Raw genomic sequence first — 17,541 nt, 5'->3', positions numbered from 1 at the left:
AACCGTATACGTCCAGGAAGGTCTGAGAACACATCGGTGTTCCTACTGACGAACTCACTGGCCTCCTGAGTCTGTGCAGGGGAAAGATGTCAGCAATTATCACTGTGGCAACTGCTTCCCTCGCACCAGACTGAGGGACAGGAAACTCCACCCCTAACAAACCTGGCCAGGGGCTGTCATCCACACTAGTCTCTCTATCATTCCAAGGTTTCAACAAGTTTACATGGTACACTTGCTCTGGCTTCCTTCGCCCGGGCTGGTGTACCCTGTATGTCACCTCCCCTACCTTTTCGATCACTTTGTAGGGTCCCTGCCATCTAGTCAGACATTTACTGTCAACTGTTGGTACCAGAACCATAACCCGATCTCCCAGGTTAAAATTTCGAACCCAAGCCTGACGATTATAAACTCTGCTTTGAGCTCGCTGAGTTGCTTCCATATATTCCCTAACCAAGGGCAACACTGTTTCGATCTGTTCCTGCAGCTGAGTCACATACTCAACTAGACTTTTTTGCAGTGTGTTGTTCTCACGCCTTTTTAGCTATGTCTAAAAGACCACGCGGATGTCTGCCGTATAGCAGTTCAAAGGGCGAGAACCCAGTAGACTGGGGCACTTCTCGAACTGTGAACATGAGATAGGGCAGTAAAAGATCCCAAGTTTTTTTCATCTCTAGCCAACACCCACTTTAACATATTTTTTTATGTTTGGTTAAACCTTTCTACCAAGCCATCCGTCTGCGGGTGATACACGGAGGTCCGCCGCTGTTTTATCTGCAGTAACTTACTGAGCTCCTTCATTACCTTTGACATAAACGGGGTGCCCTGGTCAGTCAATACCTCTATAGGTAAGCCCTCTCGGGAAAACAACTCCATTAGCTCCTTTGCTATAAGTTTGGCCGAGGTATGTCGCAGAGGTAGCGCCTCGGGATACCGAGTTGCATAGTCCAGGACTACTAGGATGTGTTGGTGCCCCTAGCAGATTTTGGCAATGGGCCTACCATATCCATAGCCATCCATTTGAATGGGACCTCGATAATCGGGAGAGGGACCAGGGGACTACGGTAATGAGGCTGGGGGCTTGTGATTTGGCAGGTTGGGCAAGATTTACAATACCTTTTGATACACACTTCATACACACTGGGATTCACAGGATTTTCTGTGAATTCAATAGTAAATTAGTCGTGTGGTGAAACCACTGCCCTTTTCCAACTGGCCCCACCCCTTTTTTGGGTTTGACATGTTTGTGGGTTTATTTTGGCAGACACAATCTGTGGCGCACAGAGCCACACATCCAAAGGATAGGGGATAACATGTTTAATCGTGGGGGGGGGGTTCAGCCGCGGGGACCCCCTACAATCTCCGGGCCGGCACTGCAGCACTATGGTCCCGGAAGTCTGGGGCTTCTGTGATTGTAACATCACACCACGCCCCCTCCATGCATGTTTATGGGAGCCATCACACCTCCTCCCATGGACATGAAGGGAGGGAACATGGCGGCTGTGTTCGCCAGTCATCCGGCAGTGCATAGGGTTTGCTCTGTCCAGCAGATGACTGGGGTACTGCAGCAGAGATCTGCTGGGGACCCCTAGGAACAGACATGTTATCTGCTATCTTTTGGATAGTAGATAACATGTCTAGTAGCGGAGTACTACTTTAATAAAATTGCACAGTGAATTGTATTAGTATTAAAAAGTATTTTAAAAAAAAGCATTAAAAAATGTCCAGAATCAAAAAGTCAAATCAAAGCAAAAATAATACTAATAATAACTACAGATGACGGCGCAACAAATCAGCCCTGATACATCCCTGTATATGGGGGGAAAAAAGTGTTATAGGGGTCAGAAGAGGACCATTTTAACCCCTTAAGGACTCAGTCCATTTTGGCCTTAAGGACTCAGACAATTTAATTTTTACGTTTTCATTTTTTCCTCCTCGCCTTCTAAAAATCATAACTCTTTTATATTTTCATCCACAGACTAGTATGAGGGCTTGTTTTTTGCGCGACCAGTTTTCCTTTGTAATGACATAACTCATTATATCATAAAATGTATGGTGCAACCAAAAAACACAATTTTTGGGGGGCAATTAAAACGAAAAACGCAATTTTGCTAATTTTGGAAGGTTTCGTTTTCACGCCGTACAATTTATGGTAAAAATGACATGTGTTCTTTATTCTGAGGGTCAATACGATTAAAATGATACCCATTATTATGTACTTTTATATTATTGTTGTGCTTAAAAAAAATCACAAACTTTTTAACCAAATTAGTACGTTTATAATCCCTTTATTTTGATGACCTATAACTTTTTTATTTTTCCGTATAAGCGGCGGTATGGGGGCTCATTTTTTGCGCCATGATCTGTACTTTTTTTTGATACCACATATAAAAAACTTTTAATACATTTTTTATAAATGTTTTTTTAATAAAATGTATTAAAAAAGTAGGAATTTTTGCCTTTTTTTTTTTTTTTTCGTTCACGCCGTTAACCGTACGGGATCATTAACATTTTATTTTAATAGTTCGGACATTTACACACGCGGCGATACCAAATATGTCTATAAAAAAAAATTACGCTTTTTGGGGGTAAAATAGGAAAAACGGACGTTTTACTTTTTTATTGGGGGAGGGGACTTTTCACTTTTTTTTTTACTTTTACTTTTACATTTTTTTACATTTTTTTTTACACTTGAATAGTCCCCATAGGGGACTATTCATAGCAATACCATGATTGCCAATACTGATCTGTTCTATGTATAGGACATAGAACAGATCAGTGTTTTCGGTCATCTTCTGCTCTGGTCTGCTCGATCACAGATCAGAGCAGGAGACGCCGGGAGCCGCACGGAGGAAGGAGAGGGGACCTCCGTGCGGCGTTATGAATGATCGGATCGGATCTGTCTTGATCCCGGCACCTGAGGGGTTAATGGCGGACGCCCGCGAGATCGCGGGCGTCGGCCATTGCCGGCGGGTCCCTGGCTGCGATCAGCAGCCGGGATCAGCCGCGCATGACACGGGCATCGCTCCGATGCCCGCGGTTATGCTTAGGACGTAAATGTACGTCCTGGTGCGTTAAGTACCACCGCATCAGGACATACATTTACGTCCTGCGTCCTTAAGGGGTTTTAAACATACACATTTTCATTTAAAAAAAAGTAATAGTTAAGTAGTTAAACAAATAAAACCTATATAAGTTGGGTAATGTTGTAATTGAGTGAACTTTTTTACTTTATACCAAAAAGGTCACTGCATAGAAATAAAATACCATAAAAGTAGCAAAATAGCATTTTGGTGTTTTTTTTTTTTTTGTTTGTTTTTGTTTTGTTTTTTTATTCAATTATTCTCCAACAGATAATTTTTAGAATTTGGTAAAATGAGTGATGTCATTACAAAGTACAAATGGTGGCACAAGAAAAAAAAAACTCATATGGGTCTGTAGGTGGAAAATTGAAAGAGTTGTAATTATTAGATGGTGCCTAATGGATTAAAAAAAATACATGCATTTAGGGTGAGTTAAGATGTGTAGGCAGGGTTCAAGTCTGGGAAAAAAGTGTGGGAACTCCCCCAAGATTTCCTGGTCCTGCAGGACTCTCGCTAATAGGAAACAGTGTTCCTGCTCTAAAAAAAAAGTGCAGCAACTCCATTCCCATTAGTTCCTGCAGGACTCGAGCCCTGAGTGTAGGCCAAGAGTTAGCATTATGTCATATTCCTTACAGAGTACAGTTTTTCTAGATTCATGCATCTTCTTGCAGATCCCTGAACTTTCCTCAGGCTCTCTTGTTGATCTCCACAGTAAAAACCTGTACCTGTGTTGGCATTTCTTTGTTCCAGTAGGATGGAACAAATACATTAACTGTAAATTGCATATATGGCTTTAGTTGTATCCATCAAGATTAAACATTCATTCACTGGTTCTGTGGGATAATGATTGTTGTTGCAACCTAGCTACAAGCACATGAATACATTCTTCTTTAAGAAGGCTTTTACAGCATCTGTCAAGCAACTTTTTGTAGTAAAAGAACTGTAATTGACTTGCAATTGCACTTTTAAATGTCTATGCCAAATCATGACACACAAACTAAATGTATGCCGCATATATTCAAGAGATGCATCATAATTTTTCTCTTTGTGTAAGCTCTGTTTTTTTTTTTCATCCGGTAATTCAACAGATCATTCTTAACCATATCTTAGCACGTATTTTAGCACATTAAGTCAAGAACAATGCATACTGAACATTACCCTTCTCTAAAATAAACAGGTTGGCAATGTATATTACAATAATGGTCCAACATTGATTATAGAAGTAAACAGCAAAAAATTAAACAAATCCCTAAAAAATTAGAAACAAGAAAAAGACACAAATCCGAAGAGCCCACATATTCTCTCCCTATAATCCGAAATAATATATGATTACTTTAAAACAATGGAACTCATTTTAGCACTTTATTTGATGTGAGTTTGCTTTGAGTTAACACTAAGAAAGAAAATATGACTACATAAATAAACAGTTGTCTCTGAGTAAACTATAATCAGCAGCGGCAGATGTTAGAAGATCTATCCGTGTGCCCCTTTAAATCGTTAAGGACACAGGGCGTATGGGTATGCCCTTGGGTCCTGGTACTTAAAGGGGTACTCCACTGGAAAAAAAAATTAAATCAACTGGTTCCAAAACGTTAAACAGATTTGTAAATTACTTCTATAAAAAATCTTCACCCCTGCCAGTACATATAATCTGCTGTTTGATCCACAGAAAATTCTTTTCTTTTTGAATTTCCTTTATGTCTGACCACAGTGCTCTCTGCTGACACCTCTGTCCATTTTAGGAACTGTCCAGAGTAGGAGCAAATCCCCATAGAAAACCTCTCCTGCTCTGGACAGTACCTGACATGGACAGAAATGTCAGCAGAGAGCACTGTGGTCAGACAGAAAAGAAATTCAAAAATAAAAGAACTTCCTGTGGACTGGAAGGATTAAGATTTTTTAATAGAAGTAATTTACAAATCTGTTTAACTTTCTGGCACCAGTTTATTTAAAAAAAGATTTCAGATGGAGTACCCCTTTAAGGACGCAGGGCATACCATACCCCTGGTCCCGTTACCGGTGTTTGAAGCGTGCTCTTGAGCTGAGCATGCTTAGTGGGACCTGACTTCTATCAGTAGCCAGGACCCACAGTTAATGCCGGACAAAGTTGATTGCGGCGTCTGTGATGTTGAAAAGAAAATAGTGGCAGCACGATGTCCTGATCAGCTGAGAGGATGGTGGGAGGGCCCTTAGCTGCCTCTTCGCCATCTGATCAGTGCTCTGATGCTCTGGCAGGCTGGAGCAACAGAGCACCGATAACACTGATCAAAGCTGAGCCAAAGCTTAGCATTGAACAGTGTATCCAAGCCAAGAATTGCATGTTAATAAATGTGAATAAGTCCCTCCTCTAATAAAAGTTTGAATTACCCCCGATTTCCCATTTTTTTAATAAAATAATGTAATCAAAAATAAACGTATGTGGTATTGCCACCTGCATAAATGTCCGAAATATTAAAATATAAATTTAGTTAAACCGCATGGCATGCACGTAAAAAAATACCAAAGTTCAAAATCATGCATTTTTGGTCAGTGCATATAAAAAAAGATATCAAAAAGTCCAAACAAAACAAACTACAGACAACGGCACAAAAAATGGGCCCTCATATAGCTCGGTATGCGGAAAAATAAAAAAGTTATAGGGGTCAGAAGATGACAATTTTAAACATACTAATTTTTAAAGTAGTAAAATAAAATAAAACCTACATATAGTGGGTATCCTTGTAACTGTGTGGACCTACAATATAAGGATAAGATGTCATTTGGAAGCCCCCAAAAGTTACAGAAAAGTCAATCGGTGCACTGAGCATACATTAATGGAGGGGGTGTGGCGTTACATCAAGAACGCTGAAGCTGCAAGCCTCTGTATGCCGCTGCTGCTGGCCTGGAGATCGCGGTGGTCCCCAACGGCAGGACCCCCGCTATCTAACATCTTATCCCCTATCCTTCGGATAGGGGGTAAGATGTTTAGAGCGGAGTACTCTTTAAGGCCAAAATGTGCTTCGTCCTTAAAGGGGTTCTCCGGTGCTTTAGACATCTTATCCCCTATCCAAAGGATAGGGGATAAGATGCCTGATCGCGGGAGTCCCGCCACTGGGGACCCCAGGGACTGTGGGGCTCCAGGGACTGATTACAAACGGGGTGCCATGTGCAAGATCCTGGGGGTCCCCAGTGGCGGGACTCCCGTGATCAGGCATCTTATCCCCTATCCTTAAGGGGTTAAAAGGGTTTCCAGGATTACATAAACGTTGCTGTAAAAACAGCACCACTCCTGTCCTCAGGTCATGTGCAGCTTAGCCCTATTCACTTCAATTCACTGAACTGCATTAACTTGAAGAACAACACAATGTTCCAGCATGTGAAATGAATTCAGCTTTATTATGGATTTCAACAGCACAACACACAGGTAAAATCGTTTTTTCCAGCATCAAACAAGTTTCAAGCACATGCACACTCTTCCTCGGTGATGTCCAGACAATCTCAGGTGCGGACTAAAATACCATGAATCAAGGCGGAGCTAAAATGCACTCTGTTACCTTGCCCCCCAGCTGAGAGAGAAAGGTGACAATAAAACAACTGAGTGCATAATACAATAAAATCAAAACCATGAGGTTTAGGAACAAAACATGTATCAAGGCTGTATGCCTGATAGGAAAAAGAAATGATAAAATAGACACCTAGCTCAATAGTGAAACAGAAGCTCATGCCGGACACATTCATGCCAAAAGTTGCACAAGTGCCCAGCGTGAACTGCCAATAAGCCTCCCTGTCAGCTAATCTTTTTCTAATAAAGCCTTTGCGTTGTCCAACATAAAGATACTCTATGCCATAGATCTTAAGGCGTACTCCACCCCTAGACATCTTATCCCTTATCCAAAAGATAGGGGATAAGATGTCTGATCACAGGAATCCCGCCGCTTGGGACCCCCGCAATCTCTCCTGCAGCACCCACTTGTCATTAGCTGCACAGAGCGAAGATCGCTCCGTGCTGATAACTCAAGATACAGGGGCTGGAGTATGGTGATGTCACAGCCCTGCCCCCTTGTGACATCACGCCCTGCCTCCTCAATGCAAGTCAATGGGAGGAGGAGTGGTGACTGCCATGCCCCCTCCCATAGGCTTGCATTGAGCGGCGGGGCATGATGCAATGAGGGGGCAGGGCTGTGACATCACATACACCAGCCCCTGTATCGTAAGTCATCAGACATGGATCGATCCGGGCAGCTAGTGACAAGTGGGTGCTGAGGGAGAGATTGCGGGGTTCCCCAGTGTAAAGACCCCCGTGATCAGACATCTTATCCCCTATTCTTTGGACAGGGGATAAGATGTCTAAGGGCAGAGTACCCCTTTAAACCCTTGCACATTTCCACCATGGACAGTTTGAAAGTGCTGAGAGGCAGCTGATTTGTTATGCAAAGCAGTGGTACTGATATCATTCAAGTGCTCTAAAGCACGCACCTTCAATTTACAGGTCGTGTAGCCAATATGTTTTAGATAGCACTGTGTACATTCTATTTTGTAATTGCAATTTTGTAATTGCAATTAAAGGGGTATTCTGGTGAAAAAAAATATTAAAATGAACTGGTGTCAGAAAGTTAAACAGATTTGTAAATTACTTCTATTTAAAAATCTTAATCTTTTCAGTACTTATCAGCTGCTGCATGATCCACAGGAATTTATTTTCAGTCTGACCACAGTGCTCTCTACTGACACCTCTACCTGTCTCAGGAACTGTATAGAGCAGGAGCAAATCCCCATAGCAAACCTATCCTGCTCCGGACAGTTCCTTAGACAGACAGAGGTGTCAGCAGAGAGCATTGTGGTCAGACAGAAAATAAATTTAAAAAGAAAAGAACTTTCTGTGGAGCATACAACAGCTGATAAGTACTGGAAGGGCTAAGATTTTTAAATCGAAGTAATTTACAAATCTGTTTAACTTTCTGGCATGTGTTAAATAAAAAAAATGTTTTTCATTGGAGTACCCCTTTAATGTATTGTTTGCTGAGCTGCATTACCAGACACAAACTGTGGACAGACAGCAGTGGTGCTGTTTTTGCAAGAAAGAAGCATGTGTTTTTCTAATTCTGAAGTGTCCAAAAAGGGAGTAGCAACAAGCAGTTCCTATTCCTGATGGAAGAGGAAGAGATTGCTTAACACGTGTACAGTCTCATTGTGTGCTGTGATCAGGAGGACACTCTGGTCTGGATGAAGCTAAGAAATATTAAAGCATGGACGACAACCTTGCTGGAAAAAGTCTGTAGAAAGGTCCAGACAGCCTGGAAAGCATGAGTACCTGGTGTGGGGTGACACTGATTCTGAGTGACTTGCTGCACTGCCAGTTTAGAGACTAAGGCTGGGTTCACACTACGTTTTTGCCATACTGTTTTCAATCCATTTTTCTAAAGAAAACCGTATGGCAAAAAAACGGATGGAACAGTATGGAAAAAAGTAAACCGTATGTGTTTTTAAACAGTATACTGTTTTTAAAAGTGCATACAGTTCCGTCAGTTTTTATTTAAAAAAAAAAAACATACGTTTTTGAAAATTTTGTCCATTTTTAATGGGAGGGGTCTTGGGTGGGGACTTTAGGTTTCAAATGCGCATGTGCAAAGTAAAAACGTATACGTTTTTCCCGTATGGAACCGTATACATGTGCGTTTCCCATTGACGTCCATGTTAAAAAAAAACGTATGCGGTTGCAGTACGGTTTTTAAATTGGAGACAAAATCGTGGTCAACCACGGTTTTGACTCCGGTTTAAAAACCGTACTGCAACCGCATACGTTTTTTTTTACATGGACGTCAATGGGAAACGCACATGTATACGGTTCCATACAGGAAAAACGTATACGTTTTTACTTTGCACATGCGCATTTGAATCCTAAAGTCCACACCCAAGACCCCTCCCATTAAAAATGGACAAAATTTTCAAAAACTGACGGAACTGTATGCACTTTTAAAAACAGTATACTGTTTAAAAACGCATACGGTTTACTTTTTTCCATACTGTTCCATCCGTTTTTTTGCCATACGGTTTTCTTTAGAGAAACGGATTGAAAACAGTATGGCAAAAACGTAGTGTGAACCCAGCCTAAGGCTGACATTTATCGTTGTCTTTAGACTTTTTTGTGTCTAGAAAAGGCGCCTTTTGCACCTTTTGGTTTACACATTTCTGCTGATTCTGAGTTGCAATCCACTGATTTTGGCAATACACATGATATGGAAGGGTTTTATGAACTGCGTCTTTTTGTGAAAGGCGCAAAAAAGGCGCAAAGCCACTGAAAAGCCTCTAAAACTACACCCACCCAGACTTAGTTTAGCTTTTTAGTGTATGTGATGAGAGAAATTTCACAAAATGTGACCTGCACAAAATTTATCAAATGCCCTGTGACCATTTAATAAATTTCGTGCTCCTACACATTACCAGCACACAAAAAGGATGTAAAAAAAAATGCTTCACTTACACCTACAATGATAAATAAGTTTGCAAAACTTTGAGTAGATTTTTCCTGAAACATTACTTCACTATTGCTAGGTCATTGTTGCCTATAGAACCTACACCTTACAGCTCGGTGCTGGTCAGGAATGCAAACATGGTGACCGACAGCAGGGCTGATATTAGGCAAAACCTTAAATATTGTGCCAACAATACTGTAACATTCATCCAATTCAGGTGGAGTGGCATTCCAGGAATGTTGCTAGTGTCATAAACAATTAGGTGCACAAGCCAAATATGTCCCCATACAAAATATTAACATGATAGTTATCACTACAGTGTGGAAATCAGATCGCCTGACAGCCTGGACATGTAATTCTGGGCGCGGAGTAGGGTGATTTTGTTTTCATGTATAGCCTTGCTTTGGATAAGCTGCAGAGCCAGATAGGCAGCCAGTGATGGCTACAAACTGATTTACAGCAGCAGCGATCCCTGCCTGTCCCCAGCACACAAGGCAAATATTGGTCCAGAGTGTGTGGAGTGATCAGCACCAGACGTGGGGTTAATTTGCTGCATGCCCCGATCCTTTAAAGAGTGTAAGGGAGCAGTGACATCACATGTACCTGACGCCTGAGCGGCCCCGGCCAGGCTGGCAAGAGCAGGGGTGAGTTTCCCCCCCCCCCCCCCCCGAGAGTTTCATATTGTATGGAGTTTACAGTCACGATAACAGTTTTATCATATGGAAGCCAAAAAATGAATTATTTGTATAATATCATCCTATTTCGGACATCTTAGGCATCTAATCCTTGAAGGGGGAGCACTGGCACAGTATCAATTCATAAGAATAAAATACAATTAAAAAATACAACATGACATGTTTATTATCATACAGTACACACGGTATACAGGTCACACATACATTACACTTTGAACACATTGGGGGAGATTCATCAAAACCTGTGCAGAGGAAAAGTTGCTGAGTCGCCCATGGAAACCAATCAGATTGCTTCTTTCATCTTTGAAAAGGCCTCTGAAAAATCAAAGAAGCGATAATTTTGTCTGCTATAGGCAACTCAGCAACTTCACCACTGCACAGGTTTTGATAAATCTCCCCCATACTGTATATAAACATACAGTACACACAGTATACAGGTCACATATACATAAACACATTGAGGGAGATTTATCAAAATCTGTCCAGAGCCAAAGTTGCTGAGTTGCCCATAGCAACCAATTAGATCGCTTCTTTCATTTTTACAAAGACCATTAATGAAATGAAAGAAGCAATCTGATTGGTTGCTATGGGCAACTCAGCAATTTTCCCTCTGGACAGGTTTTGATAAATCTCCCCCACTGTACATGTGTATAAACACACAGTACACACAGTATACAGCAGGGGAAATAAGTACAGTGACCCCTCGACTTATGATGGCCTCGACATATGATCATTTCAACATATGATGGCCTCTCAGAGCCCATCGTATGTTGAAGGCAGCCTCGACATATGATGCTGCTGTGTGTTGGGGCCATCATACAAACAGCTATCTGACAGTGCTGACAACTTCAGCAACTGACAGATAGTTGTTTAATGTGCCCCGTGTGCCCCGTTCTGCCTCCTGTTACTCACATGCTGTCCTGCTAACTCATACAGGCTTCCACTGTGAGCTCTGTGTAAGCCCCGCCCCCCAAGTGCAGCCATAGCCAATAGCTTGGTGCATCTTGCTGCAGGCATCCAATGAGCTGCTGGCTGCCCTCCCCTTCCTTTCCTATAGAGCTGTAGTCGGCAGGATCGTAATGGAGGACATTCTGTCCCCACTGAAGGTATTTAAAGAACTCTACAGTACTGTATGCAATGTCACACATCACATACAATACATATACACACTATACACCCCATACATCAATGTTTCCCTATCAGTGTGCCTCCAACTGTTGCAAAACTATAACTCTCAGCATGCCCAGACAGTCAATGGCTGTACATGCATGCTGGGAGTTGTAGTTGTGCAACAGCTGGAGGCACCCTGGTTTGTTAAACACTCCCCATACACTCCACATACAATGGTCATCCCAGAACCAATTGGCAGTTTCCCATAGAGATATGTATTCAACATACAATGGTTCCGAGGCCCCAGAACCAATTACCATTTTTACATAGACATATGTACTCAACATATGATGGTTTCAACATATGATGGTTCTCCAATTAATATCATATGTTGAGGGACCACTGTATTAAATTTTCTCACTAAATGTAATTCCAAAGGTGCTATTGACATGAATTTTTCACCAGATGGCAACAGCCAAAGTAATCCATACATACAAAGAAACCAAAACAAGTAAGTATAGAAATAAATTTATGTGTAATAATGTGAAATGACACAGGAAAAAATTATTGATTATTGAATATATAGAAACTAGTGGATATACATTGCTCTGGTGGGATTTTGGCCCATTCTTCCAGACAAACTGTCTTCAAATCTTGAAGGTTCCATGGGCCTCTTCTTTTCATAAATCTTCATGATCTTCACTTCTTTTCATAAATTTTTAATGGGATTTATGGCTGGGCCATTCTAGCAGCTTTATTTTTTTTTTTCTTAAAACCATTTGAGAGTTTCCTTGTTTCTGTGTTTGGGATCATTGTCTTGCTGAAATTTCTACCCTTGAATCATCTACACTGCTCAAAAAAATAAAGGGAACACTTAAACAACACAATGTAACTCCAAGTCAATCCCACTGTCCACTCAGGAAGCAACACTGATTGACAATCAATTTCACATGCTGTTGTGCAAATGGAACAGACAACAGGTGGAAATTACCATCAATTGGCAAGACACCCCAATAAAGGAGTGGTTCTGCAAGTGGTGACCACAGACCACTTCTCAGTTCCTTTGCTTCCTGGCTGATGTTTTGGTCACTTTTGAATGCTTGTGGTGCTTTCTCTCTAGTGGTAGCATGAGACAGAGTCTACAACCCACACAAGTGGCTCAGGTAGTGCAACTCATCCAGGATGGTACATCAATGCGAGCTGGGGCAAGAAGGTTTGCTGTGTCTGTCAGCGTAGTGTCCAGAGCATGGAGGTGCTTCCAGGAGACAGGCCAGTACATCAGGAGATGTGGAGGAGGTCGCAAAAGGGCAACAACCCAGCAGCAGGACCGCTACCTCTGCCTTTGTGCAAGAAGAAGCAGGGGGAGCACTGCCAGAGCACTGCAAAATGACCTCCAGCAGGCCACAAATGTGCATGTGTCAACCCAAACGGCCAGAAATAGACTCCATGAGGGTGGTATGAGGGCCCAACACTCACAGGTAGGGGTTGTGCTTACAGCCCAACACCTTGTAGGACATTTGTCATTTGCCAGAGAACACCAATATTGGCAAATTCGCCACTGGTGCCCTGTGCTCTTCACAGATGAAAGCAGGTTCACACTGAGCACATGTGACAGACGTGACAGAGTCTGGAGATGCCATGGAGAATGTTCTGCTACCTTCAACATCCTCCAGCATGAACGGTTTTGTGATGGGTCAGTAATGGTGTGGGGTGGCATTTCTTTGGGGGGACCTCACAGCCTCCATGTGCTTGCCAGAGGTAGCCTGACCGCCATTAGGTTCCCGAGATGAGATCCTAGGACCCCTTGTGAGACCATATGGTGGTGCGGTTGGCCCTGGGTTCCTCCTTATGCAAGACAATGTTAGACCTCATGTGGCTGGAGTATGTCAGCAGTTCCTGCAAGAGGAAGGCATTGATGCTATGGACTGTCTGGCCATTCTCCAGACCTGAATCCGATTGACCACATCAAGACATCATCTCTCACTCCATCCACCAATGCCACGTTGCACAACAGAGTGTCCAGGAGTTGGCGGATGCTTTAGTCCAGGTCTGGGAGGACATCCCTCAGGAGACCATCTGCCACCTCATCAGGAGCATGCCCAGGCATTGTAGGGAGGTCATATGGGCACATGGAGGCCACACACACTACCGAGCCTCATTTTGATTTGTTTTAAGGACATTACATCAAAGTTGCCTCAGCCTCTAGTGTGGTTTTCCACTACTCCATATCCAGACCTCCATGGGTTGATAAGTTTGATCTCCATTGATAATTTTTGGGTGATTTTGTTATCAGCACATTCAACTATGTAAAGACGAAAGTATTTCATATGACTAGTTCATTCATTCAGTTCTGGGATGTGCTATATTAGCGATCCCTTAATTTTTTTGAGCATCATCATATCATCCTAGTAGCTGGCAGCAGATTTATGTCAAGAATGTCTCTGAAAATTTGCCTATTCATCTTTCCTTCAATTATGTGATGTTTGCCAGTACCATTTGCAGAAAAGCAACCCCAAGCCACAATGTTCCCACCTCAAAACGTCACTGTTAATATGGCGTTTTTAGGGTCATGTGGGGTGCCATTTCCCCTTTAAACATGCTGTGTATTATGTTATCTAAACAGTTCCATTTGCTCTCATCTGATCACACCATAGTCTCCCAGTATTTCATTGGCTTTTCCAGATGTTATGCAGCAAACAATAAACAAGCTTTTTATTCAATGATGAGTGGTGAGCGTGCATACAGGCCATGAATATATCACTGCTTTCTTTAAGATAACAGTATCTGCTTATCCCAGGTCTTTTTGAAGCTCTCCACAAGAGGTTCTTGGCTCTTAGACAACTTCTCTATCAGAAATCGTGCGAGGACCACCTGGTCAAACTCATTGTGAAATGATTGCCATTTCACTTCCGTATTTTGGCCCCACAGCGCTCACTGGAACATTCAGAAACTTAGAAATGTAACCAATGCCAACATTATGGTTTGCCGCAAATAGGTTGCATAGGGCTTGAGAAAGCTCTTTGCTTTTACCCATCATGAGAAGTGTCTTGTGTGACATTTTGCCAATGAGACCTTTTCCTAGGCCTACCTGATCAAATATTTTCTCCCGCACTATCCACAGTACTGGTGGATAGTGCGGGAGACGCTGATTCCAATGAGCCCTACCTTGCCCGGATCCGCCTAGCTGTTTGCCTGCAATTGCAGTTTTATTCTATGTGTATATCTTGCTATAACTGGCACGGGCGGGGCTTCTGCAGCTAAATGGCACTGATGTCAGCGCCGCTTATGAATATTCATTCCCCCCTCCCTCCAGTTCTCCTTCTCTTCACCGCTCCTAACTGGAGGGAGGGGGATGAATATTCATAAGCGGTGCTGACATCAGTGCCAGTTAGCTGCAGAAGCCCCCCCCCCCCCCCCGTGCCATTTACAGCAAGATATACACATAGAATAAAACTACAATTGCGGGTGAACGGCCATGCGGATCCGGGTAAAGTAGGGCTCATTGGAATCAGCGTCAGCATCAGTGCCTGTGGATAGTGCCGGAGAAAATATCTGACAGTTTTCCTTTAATTACTGTTAGATTTCAGAAGTTATCTTGGCTTTTCATGTCTTGTGCACTGCCCTTTCTTCTTGTGTTGAATCCTTTTTTCCTGGTGGAAATTTTAAGTCAATAACACCTTTGGAAATATATTTAGCGAGAAAAATGGGGATGTGTTCAATATTTATTTCACGTACATTTTTTAAAACTAGTTGCGTGCAGAGGAAGAAAAGTCCATAAAATTCAGCTGCTGTGGAGGTAGGGCTATGATCTTCTTGGTGCTGTACACACCCCTCCCTGTCCTCTTTGTCTCAACTGCTGTTGACAGAGGGTGTCAATTTACTTAACCCCTTAAGGACTCAGGGTTTTTCCGTTTTTGCACTTTCGTTTTTTCCTCCTTACCTTTTAAAAATCATAACCCTTTCAATTTTCCACCTAAAAATCCATATTATGGCTTATTTTTTGCGTCACCAATTCTACTTTGCAGTGACATTAGTCATTTTACCCCAAAATGCACGGCGAAACGGAAAAAAAATCATTGTGCGACAAAATCAAAAAAAAAAAATGCCTTTTTGTAACTTTTGGGGGATTCCGTTTCTACGCAGTGCATATTTCGGTAAAAATTACACCTTATCATTATTCTGTAGGTCCATACAGTTAAAATGATACCCTACTTATATAGGTTTGATTTTGTCGCACTTCTGGAAAAAATCATAACTACATGCAAGAAAATTTATACATTTAAAAATGTCATCTTCTGACCACTATAACTTTTTTTATTTTTCCATGTACAGGACAGTATGAGGACTAATTTTTTGCGCCATGATCTGAAGTTTTTATCGGTATGATTTTTGTTTTGATCGGACTTTTTGATCACTTTTTATTCATTTTTTTAATGGTATAAAAAGTGACCAAAATACGCTTTTTTGGACTTTGGATTTTTTTTGCGCGTACGCCATTGACCGTGCGGTTTAATTAATTATATATTTTTATAGTTCGGACATTTACGCACGCGGCGATACCACATATGTTTATTTATTTATTTTTTTACACTGTTTTATTTTTTTTATGGGAAAAGGGGGGTGATTCAAACTTTTATTAGGGAAGGGGTTAAATGACCTTTATTAACACTTTTTTTTTACATTTTTTTGCAGTGTTATAGGTCCCATAGGGACCTATAACACTGCACACACTGATCTCCTATGCTGATCACTGGCGTGTATTAACACGCCTGTGATCAGCATTATCGGCGCTTGACTGCTCCTGCCTGGATCTCAGGCACGGAGCAGTCATTCGTCGATCGGACACCGAGGAGGCAGGTAAGGGCCCTCCCGGTGTCCGATCAGCTGTTTGGGACGCCGCGATTTCACCTGATTTCACTGAGCAGCCGGGTCACTTTCAGTTTCACTTTAGAAGCGGCGGTCAGCTTTGACCGCCGCTTCTAAAGGGTTAATTCCGCACATTGCCGCGATCGGCGATGTGTGGTAATAGCCGCGGGTCCCGGCCGTTGATGAGCGCTGGGACCGACGTGATATGATGCAGGATCGCGGCGCGATCCCACTTCATATCGCGGGAGCCGGCGCAGGACGTAAATATACGTCCTGCGTCGTTAAGGGGTTAAATAATTTTTTTTACATGTCATGGGGAAAAAAACAAGCTCACATATGGCTCTCTGGATGGAAAAATAAAAAAGTAATGCCTCTTAGAAGGTGAGAAGGAAAAAACAAAAAGCAAAAATTAATATTGATCTGGTCTTTAACCCTTCAAGGACTCAGACTATTTTGGCCTTAAGGACTAAGCAAATTTTATTTTAACATTTTCGTTTTTTCCTCCTCACCTTCTGAAAATCACAACTCTTTTATATTTTCATCCCCAGACGAGTATGAGGACTTGCTTTTTGCATGACCAGTTGTCCTTTGTAATGACATCACTCATTTTACCATAGAAAGTATGTACGCTGTACAATTTACAGTAAAAACTGCATGTTTTCTTTATTCTGTGGGTCAATACGATTAAAATGATACACATGATTACATACTTTTCTATTATTGTATCATTTTTTTTTTAAATCGCTAACTTTTTAACCAAATTAGTACGTTTAAAATCCCTCTATTTTGTTGACCTATAACTTTTTCATTTTTCCATATAAGCGGCGGTACGAGGGCTAATTTTTGGCGCTGTGATCTGTACTTTTTATTGATACCCCACTTGCATATATAAAACTTTTAATACATTTTTTATCAATTTTTTTTTTATAAAATGTTGCAAAAAAGCAGCAATTTGGTACTTTTTTTTTTTTTTTTACGTTCATGCCGTTCACCGTACGGGATCATTAACATTATATTTTAATAGTCAGGATATTTATGCATGCGGTGATACCAAATATGTTTATGACTTTTATTTTTATTTTACACTTTTTGGGGGTAAAATGGGAAATAGGGACAATTTACATTTTTATTGGGGGAGTGGATTTTTCAATTTTTTTTACTTTTTTATGTTTTTTTTACTTAAATTTTTACACTTCAATAGTTCCCAAAGGGGACTATCTATAGCAATCACTTGATTGCTAATGCTGTTCAGTGCTATGCATAGGGCATAGCACTGATCATTGTTATCAGTCATCTTCTGCTCGATCTCAGACAAGAGCAGAAGATCCGGAGATGGCC

The sequence above is a fragment of the Hyla sarda genome, chromosome 2 (assembly GCF_029499605.1).
Source record: "Hyla sarda isolate aHylSar1 chromosome 2, aHylSar1.hap1, whole genome shotgun sequence".
Classification (NCBI taxonomy): Eukaryota; Metazoa; Chordata; class Amphibia; order Anura; family Hylidae; genus Hyla; species Hyla sarda.
Note: the sequence above shows the minus strand (reverse complement) of the source record.